Source organism: Phalacrocorax aristotelis, chromosome 14 (genome assembly GCF_949628215.1).
Source record: "Phalacrocorax aristotelis chromosome 14, bGulAri2.1, whole genome shotgun sequence".
In the NCBI taxonomy this organism is placed as follows: domain Eukaryota; kingdom Metazoa; phylum Chordata; class Aves; order Suliformes; family Phalacrocoracidae; genus Phalacrocorax; species Phalacrocorax aristotelis.
In genome coordinates, this window is record NC_134289.1 from 6,729,065 (window position 1) to 6,744,437 (window position 15,373).

Consider the following 15,373-nt stretch of genomic DNA (forward strand, 5'->3'; position numbering starts at 1 on the left):
CTGCTCACAAACCACAGGGAATCCCCACAAGTAGGGAATTAACTCCCACCCTCCTGGAGAAGTACTCGCCAAGAGGAAATTTTGTACTTGAATTCCCGCACAAGCTCATCAAGTCCAGCACAATTAAATGCCTCCTCATTACAAAAGCCCTACCGAACACAGGCTTGTCAGAGCGCAGCACCTCTCACTTCACAGTCCTCACCATGCAAGCCACTGCAGCCTCAGCTGGCAGGAGAGCACTAGACACAAGTGTCTTCGTACATCCACATCAGGTGAGCCAAGCAGAGCCTGAATTAATACTGAGAGTGCTTTAAATAACACTGTACATAGCTATACTATAGCCAGACGCAGCTATACTGAGTTTTCACCCAGAAACTTTATCTCCCCCTTTGTGAGCAGGAGCCAGGTGCAGCTCAGCCCCGGGTGCAGCTCTCAGCGATGCCAGGAACCACCAGCCAGACCCCGACCCCCTGTACCCGCACCCACCATGTCCCCGTGGCTAATGCAGCACCCGGGCACAGCAGCTCACCCGCTGCCTGTCCCCAGCATAGCTGTTATGACAGGTTTATTCCAGTTTAATATTAAAGCCTAGAAGCCTATTTGCATAATTAAACATTGATCTGCTCTCCTTCTCTGCATGTGCCTCTCGTTCATGTGAAATACATTAATTTAGCATCTGCCTCAGGACAGAGGTCCTGCAGACAAGACGTGGCGCCTGTTCCCTATGGAAAATTCTGTCCATCTTTAGAAAAACAGGCAATACTTCTAAAACATAAAGCCAAGGTGACAGGCATGGGGCATCTTCCTTTCCACCAGGGAACAAAGGAAGAGAAACAAAGGGACAGGGGGATTAGCCTCCAGGCTGGCAAAAAAAAAAAAGGGGATATAATTGCTAGGCTTTGCAATTACAATGCCATAATCTTCAGCTGTGAGTGTCGGGACAAATCAGCATAACCAGAATAAGCCACAAAATAAAAATACCAAGCAAGAGGTATATTACAGAGCCCGTTTTCAAAATGTATTATAAGCTACTAACAGGGGGCATCACTGAACCCACTTCTTTGTCAAACGATATTTCAGAAAGTGTAATGCTCAAGCAATTCAAAGTAATTTTTTATTATTAAGTATTTTTGAGGAACTAGAGGAACCTGCTTGACACAAAAAGGAAAAAAAGAGACCCTAAGACCTGTAACACAGATATTGGGCTACTGCCGGTCAGCGTGCTGTCCTGCAGCTCACTGTCCTTCCTCGGCTAAGCCTCAACGGGAACATCAAGGGGTGAGCAGTTGTTTTGTCTCCTGGCGAAGCAAAACGGACAGTGGTGTGGGAAGATAACCGATAGCGCCATGGAAATGCACATGAGAGTGCAAAATGCCAGGGTGAGCCTATATAGCTTTGCATAGCCAGGGATGGGACAGAAGTCGACTCCCATCTAAAGGAGCAACAGCCTTAGTTTTTTCTTTAGGAGAGAAATTACACAAGTGCAAGTAGTGACAGAGCAGTTCCAGGTGCTCCTGGTAAAAGTGAAGCAGCAATTACAGCCCACCACAGGTGGCGTGGGGAAAATATTCTAAAAGTAATATTAAGGTTAAAATCTATATGACAGTTCTCTTGCCAAGGCAAAATTTTTGCTTTTGTCACTGTGTTATTAAAGCAATTCAAATGGGGACGCACACGCACAGGATCTGTGCTGAGAGGACTCTGCATTTAATGTAGGGAAATTAGTAAAATCTCTCCCTCATACATATGGATGCTCAGGGGAGACAAAACCAAGCAAATCTCCATAACCAAATCAGCTGACAAGGGAAAATTCAGGGGATCACTCATGGCAATGCTGGCGTCTGGGTAAATTTTTGCATTCCCAAAGAGAGTCATCCTGAAGCCACCAAAGTTTGCGAATACCCATCCTCAGAGGGGCGCTGCCACCCCACCACGGCAGCACCTGCCCCCACGCCTACGGAAACTCAGCAGCGGGTTCTCCAGCTGCCCAAATTACCCAGGTCTCATGCTCACCCATGGGCAAAGCACTTCACCTTTGGAGCACAAGGTGCCCCAAACTGGGACCAAAGGAGCCACCAGTTGCTTTCCTTACTCCTTGCAAAGCCATGTGATGGGAAGAACATATCTGCTCGTGCCAGAAGGGGCTGGGGCAGCCGCCAGGCAGGATGGGAACGCAGGCTCTCCATGGGCAACTTCAACAGGCAACGCCAGCAATGCCACTTTGGGGAAATGTCTTCAGTGTATGAGATGTAATTTGGAAATAAGCAATTTCTCTATGTAAATTGCATAAAGCAGCACACAGAATGCATGAAAATACCTCAGTGCTCGAATTAATTGCTTTCATGGGAGGCAACCAGTAGATAAATAGCCAACATTAATATTTTGAGGTCCAATTTCTATCTTGTGCTACCATAAATTATTTTCACATTTAAATAACAAACTTGTGTTTAAGCTAATCAGGGTTTAACGGTTGAGACACAATTGAAAAATATCAGGAGAATCCTGTTTTTGCTGCTAGCACTGATTATTCTATATTTTCAAAAATTGTAATTGGAGGATTGCAACTTTTTTCCCTTGGCTATCACAGAAGAAAGTTGTGTTGGATTTGTTTTTGGTTTGGGTTTGTTTTTTTTTTAAAAGTCACTTATCTGAAATTTTCACTGGGACCTGTTGGAATATCTTTTGTCTGCATCAGGTCTTTTACTTTCCTTATACTAATATATACTGAGATCATTGCAAATAGTTGTGGGTTTTGTTCTGCCTAACATCTGTAAAATTGGTTTTGCCTTTTGGTTTGGTCCCTTCCTTAGAGGTCAGCAAGGATCACACCTAATCTGACCCGTAATTACTCTAGTAAGCATGGCTGAATAGATAAATGCCAACACATTTAAGTATATAACATTAAATGTACTGCTTTCTGTTCCTAATGTACTAGATATCAAGAAAAGCAGAACTATAGCAATTTTCTAGGCCTTATTTATAAGCCAAGATGAAATGGCCTTTATGTGTCTTTCAACTGGCTGGAAAGACCCTTTTTCCTCCACAAAATGCTCTGATTACTTCTCCCTGCTCTTCTTCAGGAGCTGCAGAAAGACAGAATAAAATAGCTGTTCTGCACAAGCAAGGAAATAACCTCAGGTGCAACAGGTCAGCTCATAATGTAATTACCTTGCGTGTCAGCTTCAAGGGCCCACTTAAATTTTGGCAGCCATCCGTTATATTGATCAGATTACCTGGTGACAGTAAAATCCACAGGATGCATATTTCAAAAGCTTCCATGGATGAAGAAAGCCAGGCAAGCTGGTGAAGTAACCGGCATCACACCCAGTGTCACGTGCCACCAGAGAGCACAGCCTTGCCCAAGGACAGGGTCGCTCCTTCCTAGGGTGGAACAGCAATGAATTCATAAATGTACTTTAATGAGTCAAGATAAATAAACCAAGGAGGAACAGAAGAGCAAGCATGCAGGGGGCACGATGAGGCTGCAGGGAGTTTTCCCCAGCACCAGCATGGGGCTGGGCAGGAAGTGAGAGCCATTACCCAAACGAAGGGAAAGCTGCAGGGGGCTCCAGTTTGGAGGCTGCCGGCATGAAAAGCCCCTGCTGGCTTCTGCTTATGGAAAAAGCAGGCCCTAGTGAGCATCTTGGCTGATTCCCTCCTCATCCTGCTCAGACACAGCCCTCCTGAGTGAGCTGCTGCAGCATCTCTGCTAGTCTGGGTTCAAAAATCATATGTTGGCTTCAACACATTCATCCCGCTTGCAGTCTGGTTTTCCCATGTCACCCCCAAAATTGCCATAAGGGCCTGCTGTCCCCAGCGTGCCTTCCCCTCTGACTTCGTGCAGCGTTGGACCACTAAAGCCCAGGCCAACAGCAGCTGCAAAGTTGCATTTCTCATCCAAGCTTCTGCATGCTGTTTTCTCAGCAGGGGGGCACTAGAATATTATTTCCATGCTTTAGAAAAAAAAACAGGCAAAAAGCAGACAAACCTAACTTCTTCTGCAATGCTTCTTCACTATCTGTATCTGTAATCAAAATATAATTTCTCAGTAGCATTTGCATTTGTCCTGTGAGAACAGAGCATAAAAGCAATCCAAAGCCCTAACAAAAGGCACCACAGGTTTCTGTGTAAAAACAAATAGCTCTCATCCCACTAAACCCCACAGCTACTACAAATCACTTGATACAATATTTAATACAAATACCAGACTCCAGTCCCTGACTGAGTCAGGATAAAGAGCCTATTTAAAAAAAATAACCACCATATATATCGCACCACACATCAATATTAAGTGAAAAGAAATAACAAAAGAAAAATCATAATTTCCCAACTACAACTCCTGTCAGAGCCCAGCCTAAGAAAATTGTCAGGCGGTATTTGACTAATACTCACATTAATTTTATTGAGCCCACTGAAGACTGCTGTGAGACTGTTAATATGCTGCACCACTGCCACATGCCAGGATAGAAATAGCTAAATCAGATCAAGACTGGTACGTTGTCAGAAATGAAAATCTCCTGTCAATCTAGGAGAGAACACAGTACTTTTCCCCATGAATATATTGCATACACAAAGCAGGCACAGCCGGACCAGAGGCGCGTTAACTTCAACTTTAAATATCCGCTTTCTGCGCTATCATTTGTGTTGGCATGACACCACCGTTCTCCCTGCCGCAGCCACCGTTTGCTCAGTACAGGCGCAGAAATGGTGCAAACCCTGATGGGCTGTAAGGGGTGACTGAGCTACAGTGAAGGCTACCAGGGTTTGCCGCCAGCCCTCAGCGTCTGCCAACAGGCCTACACGTGCCACGGAGCCGCCGTAAGTCAGGTTCAGAACTTCCTAGATCAGTTTCAAAAAGAAGGCTGCAGCTCCCAGGGGAGCCTCTGGAAAGCTCCACCCCAACCTGCGTGGGCTGCACGGGTCCTGCTTGGCGCTGCTGAGCCCAGAGGCCGTGGAGGAGCAAACCGCGACCCACCGCGCGCCTCGTCCACCTCTCATCGCCTGCGGCTCCAGCTGCGGTGGCATTTCACGTAGCAATGGCGCGTCTCCCATCTCTCTCTTTTTCCAGCTGAGTTGCACAGTTTGGGATACTTCATAAATGCAGACATGCTTCACATTTAATTTACTATATCCATGAAGTTTTGCCAGACGGCTGTGTGCTACTAGCATGTCTCCATGCATGACATTGACTGCGATTCTCCAACCAGAGCTTGGTCCCAAGGGAAACACACATTAGCCTGCGCACCAAAACTGGAATTGTGCTATTTCCTATACCGTTTCCAAACCTGATGTAAATCAGTCCCCCATTAAGCATCATTAAAACACATTTACACTCTATTCAGCTATGTGTGCACTACATCTAACTCATATTTTGTGGTAAATATGCACATGCCAAATGTGATATTTACACATTATTTAAGTTTTTACATATCCCTAAGAGCTGAACAAATTAATACTTTTGATTAACTTAGCCATTTGCTCATATGCAATTATTTTCTAAAATTAATGCATTATTTAAATGTATTCAATAAAATAGCTTCTGGGGTGTTTCTTCTCTGGGTTGATTATAAGCTCTGAAGATCAAACATTCATAATTTGAGCTGTGTGGCTTTGATTATAATTGTTAAGGTAAATCACAGGGTGCTCCAGCTCTCCCTGGATTGGACAAGTACAGGCGCGCTCCTACACACAAGCCAAATTTGGCACTCGGGGCAGGCAACACAACCTTGACATTTGCTTTCATCAGACCTTCAGCCAAATAAATTCAGACAAACGTTTGTGATAAGGGAATAGGAAGGGTCCATGAGTGCAGCTTGAGTTAATTCTCTTTAAACTGTGATTGAATACGTGCACAGAACACCTCTCTCCCTCCTGAGCCCCCTCCCCAGGATCCTCCCTGTTCTGACTTAACCCAGCAGGCAGTTAAACACCACACAGCCGTTCACTCTCAGTTCCTCCACCAGTGGGATGGGGGAGAGAATATGGGGGGTGGGGGGTAGGGGGGCGGTGTAAAAAGTAAAATTCGTGGGTTAAGACAAATACAATTTTATAGGACATAAAAGGAAGGGAAAACACTAATAATAATGGCAAAAGAATATAGAAAACAAGTGATACACAACGCAATTGCTCATCACCTGCTGACTGATGCCCATCCCATCCCCGAGCAGCGATTGCTGCCCCCGGCCAAATCCCTGCAGTTTATACACTGAGCATGATGTCATATGGTGTGGGACACCCCTTGGGTCAGTTGGGGTCAGCTGTCCCGGCCGTGCCCCCTCCCAGCTGCTTGCGCACCCCCGGCCCTTCTCAGCCACAGAACATGGGAAGCTGAGAAGTCCATGACCAGTGTAAGCGCTGCTCAGCAACACCTAAAACATCAGTGTGTTGTCAACATTACTCTCATCCTAAATCCAAAACACAGCACTGTACCGGCTACTGGGAAGAAAATTAACTCTATCCCGGCCAAAACCAGGATACTCCCCAACATGACAGTAAAACCCTATACACGCAGTCTGAGATTTCTCATTACTCAGGAAGAGTTATTAAAATGCATCTTGTCCTTTGTTTAATTTATAATATGCTCGCTTTTCTACATGCCCTAAATAATTGCTTTTTAATAGGTAATAGAGTGCTACATCATACTGTATGTTAGTATTTCCCACTGGGAGGCTGGGACGTGCTCTAACAGTGCTGGCTCCTGTACAGAGATTCACTGATGCTCCTGCTCTGACCGGGAGCAAGTGCGCAGATATATGGCTTGTAATCAGCACTTAGTGCCAAGGAAGAAGCACAAGGGGGAAAACATCGTGCCAGGGAAGGGTTTTAAAACACAGATGAGTCCTTCAGAATCCAAACTATCTGTCGTCTTTCTAGTGTACATCTGAAAAACTACTAACAAAGGCAATTAGCTCTAGAGAAGTATTTAATTCCCAGCAATACATTTAAGTACTTTGCTATTGCTTTTTAATTGGAAAACATGCTACCACGAACCTTTACTGCAGATTTTGAACTGACCCTGCCAGTACCAGAATGAGTCCCTCTGGGATTTTCACTTACTATGGTACAACTTTATCAGTAACAACAATTAGTACTTTATAGAAACCGATTCTTCTGTACTCAGCCTCACCTCAGAGCTCAGAAAGAGCAGCCTTAGGTGTTCTGGAAAGTTTTACCAGCTTAATTGTCATCCAGTGCGGTGTAACTTAAAAAGCAAAACCCACACACACACCACCAGCTGATCCCAGCATATATACAGCACACGGGCATGCATCTGTTTATACAATGAGCTGTCTGAACCACACAAGTCCACTTTTATTTCAGTGTGTTGTCTTTCTCAAGTTCCCCAGGACATGCAATAACCATAAGTACATTCTTTATTCTGACTGAACCAGACAAATAAATGTGTGTATCCTAAATGAGAAAGCACTAGATGACAGATAACTCCTAAGCCAAAAACACATAGAGCGTGAGGGACAATAGTCTGTTCATCATTTCTTTCCTAAACCTTGAATTAAGATTTTCTCAGTGACTAGAAACCAAACCGACATTGGTGAATTCTCCTGTATTCAAGTTCATTCAGATCAGTTCAAGATTTTTCTGTGCATCATGCAGGACTTCAAAATCCTACAGTTAACGTACAGCAATTCACCTGTTTCTTAAATTCAAATGGAGGTAGCTTTGATTGTGGTGGATGTAAGTAATATACCTCTTAAGTTACTTACCCAGTTGGAACACAGTAAATAAAAACAGAATTCAGTGAGCATTTACAGTCAGTGCCAATGCTGCAAAACAATCACCAGAAACCCGCCCCGGGGGGAAGCAGCGCAGGGCATCCCAAAGTGAGCGGGAAGTGTCGTTTCAGTTGTTGGAAATATTACACCTAAAAGGAACTGACAAGTTCTTAAAAATATGGACCGTTGGCTTGAAGAGAAGGCTTCTTGCAGAGATTCAAATTTTTGCCATATGCTAAGCTACTGTGGTGAAAGGAAATGTAATACATTTTTTCTGTAAAACTTAGCCCCCTACTGCCACCTGCAGTTCCCATAGAATGTATTCTCTGATTAAGCGTTTCCAGTTCCAGGCAAAAGCTGCTGCACACCCCTGGGTACAAAACTGGGGTGCCATCTCAAACCAGACAACAGTAACGATCGCCCTTTCCACAATTCATATTTAACTGCTTTGTGCCTGTTGTGTGAGAGTGCGCCACATCCTGCTCTTACTCACCCCCTCCCCGCCCCCCCCAACCCTACGAAAACACCACCAGACTCAGCAGGGGTGCAGCCTAGAGACCTGACAGGTTAAAGCTATGGCCTTGCAGCGTTTGCTGTCCCTTGTGTAAGTGAATTGTACGTATGTAAATATGCAAACCTTGACAGCAAACAGCATCTGTGCACTTCTCAATTTCTTTCTCTGGCCTTACCAGTCTGGCATGAATTTTGGCAGGGGCATCATCCCTTCTGCTGCACCGTGTTCCTTGCGGCTCTCCCCTGCCAGAGCCAATGCAATGCTGGCCCAAAATCACCTGTTGCAAGTAAGTAAATAAAATTAAGAACCACCAAAAATATTCTTTGAAAATCACTTATAGATATGAAAGTGATCCAGTCATTGCTTCAAGGGACACAATTTAATATCTAAGTGTTGATATGGGCTCCTTTATGGTAGAATTTGCAATTTGATTCCTGACGCGCCTGGAGGACAGTGCCTGGAGGACGCAGCTCCCCATGACCACACGCATGCTGGAGAGCACAAGGGGTCCCAGCAGGAGTCAGTACCAGAATGACTTCTTCTAAACCCCACCACAGTTATGTTTTAGAGGTCAACTAAGTATTTCTCCCTGGAAGGCTGACCATGGCTGGCTGCCAGATGCCCGCCCAGCCACTCTCTCATTCCCCCTTCTCAGCAAGGCAGGGGAGAAAACAGTGAAAAATCTCATGGGTCAAGATACAGACAGAAGAGAGATACAGACAGGGACATACCTTACCAATTACCATCACAGGTGAAACACCCAACTTGGGGAAAATTAATTTAATTTCCTACCCATTAAACTAGGTTTGGATGGTGAGAAACAAAGGTAAGTTACTCACCCTTGCCCCCTTTTCCCCACCTCACCCTCCCTCCGTTGCTCCCAGCTCCTCTGGCCTCTCCCCGTTCCTGGCAGTGTTTCCCCCCCTCTCACCCATCCCCCCGAGGTGTCTCATTATTTTAGGAGTAATTATGAAGCAGTGTTGCTTGCGTGTGTAGGTGCCACGATCCCCTTTGAGACATCTAGGGCAAAACCATCCTCTGGCTTGGTGCAGAAGACGACGAGGCCGAACTGCCACGTACCCACTCCTGCTCACCTTCACCGCCTGCTACGGTCAGCATTTTTTTTTCATCTCTCCTCTCTCTGCACGGAGAAATCTGGCAATAATCACAACTGAACAAAAACCGTCTCAAGGTTTTGTTCGTTAACTGCACACTTGAAGCAAAGAGCAAGGCTTCACAAACCTGCTCGTGCATAAACACCCATTTTATGGCAATTTACTTTGTGTCCTCAAGTAATTTTCTTTCATCTTTTAATTAGCCCTTTCCTCAGTCATTAAGTCGCTTCACTGCAGTTTCTTCAAGGTTTTCATGCATTTTATTGTACTTTACCCCACACACACTGTTTTAGCAGGCTTTGGGCAAGCATAACCTTGTGCTTGCTCCACCACTAAGCTGGTCCCATAAACCTAAAGTCAAAGATCTCACCCAGGAAACAACAACAAGCACCAGCATCCACACTTTACCACCACAACTCGTTGAAACAAGGAGGCAGCTTCCCCGGGACGGGGGAAGGAAAGGGGATTACACACTATAAATGAGCAGAATTAAAAACACTAATCCAGGTGTCACACACAAAGGCATCCACAAGTTATCATCACTGTACATCACCTGTCAGATGGTGATGGCAAAGCCACAGACCAGGAACAGGGAGGAAACCAGACTGAAGCAAGAGCAGGGATTTCATTTTGAAAGCAGTAAAACAGAGCTCAGAGATCAAGCCTGTGTGAACAGAAGTGTCTTCAAAAGCCACGTTCACAGTTTCATTGCGTATAATGTAATTATGGTATAGTGGAAAGCAGAGACCAAAACTGCCAGAGAGATTAATTAATTCTAACACCAAATAACTGCAGCCTGCCTGTGAAGGCAGCAGCCGTGTCCCCTCCCGAGCAGAGGTGAAGCACTGCTGCCAGCACAGCCACCTGCCCCCCCGATGGGATGGGACCAGCACCTCAGGGGGATCGCAGAGGCCAGACAGGAAGGTCCCCTCTACCCAGAGAAGGCAATTTATTCCAGACTGGATAAACAAGTCTGCCTGGATGAATTTTAAAAATTCATGCAGAAAAATGTGGCTGTCTTGGGGAGTGTGTTTTGTCTGTGGGTTTTTTAGCACACAAAAATCTTCCAAATGAAAACCATCTATACCTGCTACCATACACATGCCAATATATGTGTATTAACACAAATAGAGAGCCTTAATATGGCTAACATCTACAGCTAAAAACTACCTAAACGAAAAGAACCATCCTTACATCTTAGTGCGGTATTATAAAGGGTCACGGCTCACACTCAGGCTGAGGGCCCAGCAGAGATGGAGCCCTCCTCATCCATATTGCTGCCGGAGAAGCAGAAATCACCCGGCTCTTTTTTCAAAGCCAGTGAAATTTCCCCACAGCTGTCCCAAAGCCAGAGGCCACCCTTCTCCCTGCCTAGCCCTGCCTAGGTGTGGTCAGAGGCGGGCTACAGCACCGGCGGTGGTCTGCAGGTCAGAAGGACTTTTACAAACCCATTCCCCTTTTCAAGAAAAAAAGTTTCAGTGATAAATTACTTAAGTCATAGGGATTCATTTTGTTTTCCCTTGCAGTCCCATTAAAACTCTATGCATTTTAATGCTCTTCAACAAAGCCTCCAAATTATAGATCTGTATTAATAAGCACAAAGAGAACCCCCACCTTTCTGCCTTTTTGCTGTTCTTTCCCCAAACTCATTCAATTACCTTAAGCTGTTTTGTCACAAATGCAAGATGAAGAGGCTATCAGCATTAGCCTTCTGAAGCATAAATACGTTAGCTAACGGCCTGTTCGCAAGCTGCAATGGTCAATTAAATATAAAGAAAACATCATCTGTGTGACAGTACAGGATCTCATTTTAATCCCATCAAGGCATAGGCAAACAAGCTCATCATAGTTTGCTTCCAGCCCTGCCATCCTCTTAAAGCCAGAAAAGGCAGGTGAATTTCTCCCCAACCCCTCTGAACTGAAACTCTAACATTGTTTAGGGCACAAGTAGATTGATTAACTTTCAAGAGTACTTAGGTAAAGACCAGACACTTAGTCAATATTGTTTTGCTTTTCTAGCCTTCTTGTCAGAGAAGTATACAACTGCCTAAAAGGCACAGTACAAAATATTTTCATCCTCTTTTATTTCATTGTAAGTTGTTGCTCATTAAAAGACAAAAAGATTAAACTTTTCAATGCCACTTCCAGACCACCATGGCTAGTGCAGCAGCAAACACGGGGCTACAGGAACCCTGATGGGCAATGCCCCCACGATGGGCAATATACTGGTTCAGGAGCATGGCTGCACGTGCCAGAGAAGCCGCCGTGCTCTGTGCGCAGCGCGCTCCCGGGGGCACCACTGCAGATACTGTGGGTGTCACAGGCAGCCACCCACAACCCAGGCGTCCTGCGCTTGTGCTGACAAAGCCTGCTGGCACAAACCAGAGCTCATCTCGGGGTTGCTTGCCAGCCTGAAGACAGACAGACATTCAGAAACAGGCTGCAGGGAAATCTGAGTAAGCAGCCATTCCCAAGGCTAATTTCTTTTGTTTAGGGTTTTTTTTTTTTGCTAACAATAATATAAAGGTGCCAGAGAGGCACTAACCATCACCTTCCCATTTTCCCATTTCCTCCCATAACAGCACCGATTCAGGGCTGGCACAGTACCCCATCCTGACACTGATCTCTCAGCCGTTGCCACATGCATCATTAGTTTCTTTGAGCAATCAACTGCCCCTGGAATAAGTTATTTAAACAGAAACTATTTCTCTAGCAACCAGTAGGGAAACGGACACGAGCCCAGCAAGGCCAGCTCTGGATTATCCGAAACATGGTAGGAAAGGGAAAAAACATGGTTCTCCTCAAAAACAGGCCTTGCCAGGCTGGACACTCACACAGCACAGCCACACTGCTCCTCAATGCTGTGACAGCCCAGGGTATTGTCTTGAGCAGGACAGGAAAACTCAATGCAAAATTCAACTTCAATGCAGGACAGAAAAATTAAGGCAAGCTCACTTCAGACAGTCCTCTCCTGGTTTAGGAAAATCCAGGACAGTTATAAATCCATTGCAGTTTTAGTAGCATTTCCGACATGTCCTGCTGGCACTAGATGTCTGCACAAAGATAAACTTCAGTTAGAGGAAGAACTGTTCTCCCTTTCTGGTATACACTTGTGCACACAAAAAGAACAAGAGGAAACAACAGTGTCAGGATAAAACAGACTTGAAATTTTAAAAGCACCACTTAAAGTTATTTAGAAGTATTTACCGATGTTTATTTGATCTCATTACTAATACAGGCTAATGCTCACTGATGACTAGGGAGGAAAGGGCATGATTTCTTACCTGGTATAACCGTGGATTTCCAATTGTTGCCTGACACTGCTTTAGGCTTGCAATTGCATAGCTGTGAAATTGTATGCAAAGGGAAGAAGGACTGAACATACTCCAGTATATTCATATGGGTGCCAATGACACATGCAAAACATCCTCTGGTGAGCACGCATTATATTCCCATGAACACTCACACATGCAAGAATGAACTCAAAAAAAGTTTACCAAAGAAACTTGTGCTCTGAAAATATCATACAGACCGTGGTGAGCAAATTCATTAGGACAGAACTGATGATCGTGGTGTGTACATTATCACTGCAAATACAGATGTTTAAGCAGGAAGGATGTCCTTTCTCCAATATGCAAACCACCTGGCCACACCAAATTAGAAAGCAACCTTGACATAGCTATCTCTGTAATATTCATCTATGGTCAGCATTTGCTTGAACATTTTCTAGTATAGAGCACAGAAAATAAGACCATCTAATTAATTAAACATGTAATGTTATGGGAAGTCCTGCAAAATTTAAGTCATCCATCGTTACGCTAGGTCCTAGGCAAAGCAGAGCATTGGTGCTTGGGGATGAGGTGCCCATTCGCAGCCGGGGCATGCTCACGCCGGCCTCTGCCGGGCCCTCCCAGCTGCAGGGACACGGCAGCCCCCCCAGGCATGCCTGATGCCCACGGGAGGCCATGACGGGTGACAGACTCAGAGAATTTCATTAACACACCCTCACCCTCGCACGGTGCCTCCCCCCCATCCCAGCGGGCACAAGCAAGACAAAGGGAATTTCAAGAGCTGTTGTAAATTATGCACCACAGCTATTTAATTCAGCAATTTGAGTTTCGTTTAGAGCACTGGCTTCAGCTACAACATTGGTATGTGCCTTGATAACACTTGACATCAAGGGGATGAGATTTCTCCCCACGCCCTGCCCGTGAGTCTGGCTGATAACCATCACTGAGCGCTGCACGCTTCACACCCACTTCTCTTCCGGAGATGTGCCCATCTCCCACCCCCAGCAAATCCACCACAGGAGCCAGGAGTCCCAGAAGACCCCAGAAACCCTTCTCAGAGGCTCTTAATCCACTAGTACACCCCCCATTCTCTCACCAGATGTCTCCCCTGAAGCAGGTGCTACGGACAACCCAGCAACCTGGAGCACCTGATGAACACCCATCTTACTGTATCAAAAAATTCTGCTCTGCATTAATAGCAGAAGAATTTAAATAGCAAAGAACCACCAGCTTTTATTGATTCCCATGAGACTTAGACCCTTAGTTGCAAATTCTGAGCAGGTTCAACTCTTCCCCCCGCCTTTTTTTTTAGTGTTTCTTAACTGATCTGTTAATTCAATATCTAACTACAACTTTTCCACAGTAGATTTCTGGCCAGAAAAGTCAGCAAGCTGTTGTTACCTATATATTAACATACGAGCATAAGGCAGTCTCTTACAAGAAGCAATTTTTTAAAATCACATATCTTGCATGATGCATACCATAAACCCACTAAAAGTGTAATTATATATGATTAGTTGCATGTTTGTAAACCCAACAGTTTAATCACGTTTAATTAACCACATTGTAATTGGAACACTTGATAGTTAAATGTTGTCTCGCTAAACTGATGAACACCTGGAACACGCAATTAGTTCCACCACCAATAAATTAACTTTAACTAAAATCTGTCATTAGTAATTATTTTCCTTCCTTCCTGGTAGACTACTAGGATTAAAGACAATAAATAGCCAATTCAGATCCATGGCAATTTGTTAAGACCATCATGCTTGCTGGAGCCCTCCTGCTGCCAATTTTACTTTTCTGTGATACATTCTTCAACAGAGATGACTAACTGCTGCATAAGTCATTGCTTTTCCTTGCTTTTTCATTTCCAAAACTAATTTTTACCTGTGTTGTGTGGGTTTGGTTTTTTTTGCTGTTGGGTTTTGTTTGGTTTTGTTTGTTTGGGATTTTTTGTTTTTAATCAGTGCATTTAATTTATTTTTTTTTAACTACAAGGTCAAACGTAGAAAGTTCCCTCCAAGTGAAGAGCAGGGATAAATGTTGTCTGCCTCAAGCAGCCAGCTATTCCTGAGACAGAGAAGTTGCTCATTGCACAATTTTTTTGAGCTGGCCCCGCGGCACTGCAGTACAGGGCACACACACACATCACTCCAGCAAGAATATTTCCACTTCTACAATCAAAGGACACTACAACAGCTGGCACAAACTCTGTAAACTGCAGCAGAAGTAACTTTCTCTGGAGCTAAACACCACAACTGCCATCCGCAGGAAAGCTCAGGAATTTGGCAGAGCAGAGCAAAGCAGCACCGACAGAAGATGCCTGGTCAGGCCGGGCTGGCAGGCAGCTGACCCCAGCCCACTGCAGCTCCTGAGCCAGGGAACCATCGCAAGGGTAGCACGAGGTGGAGCTGGTTTCCAGCTCCAACCCTGACCAGCTGGGTCACCACACCCACGGGGGAATGGGGCAGGAAAAGCTCAGCACTGAAAACACCCCTCAAATCCCATCAAAGCAATTTAGGAATTCCACACTGAGGCGCCCCCCTCTAGTTAAAGGGAAGGTTTGGTGATAATTTTCTCAGACATATCCAGGGACACGCTCCTGCAAGTCAGAGGGGTCACTCTGACCCCTCACAGAGGCTGCGGCTGCTGGTTTACCAGCAGGTCTCAGCACAAGTAAAACTGGGGACTTGCTGAGGGAGTTTCTTTCCATAAGCACTT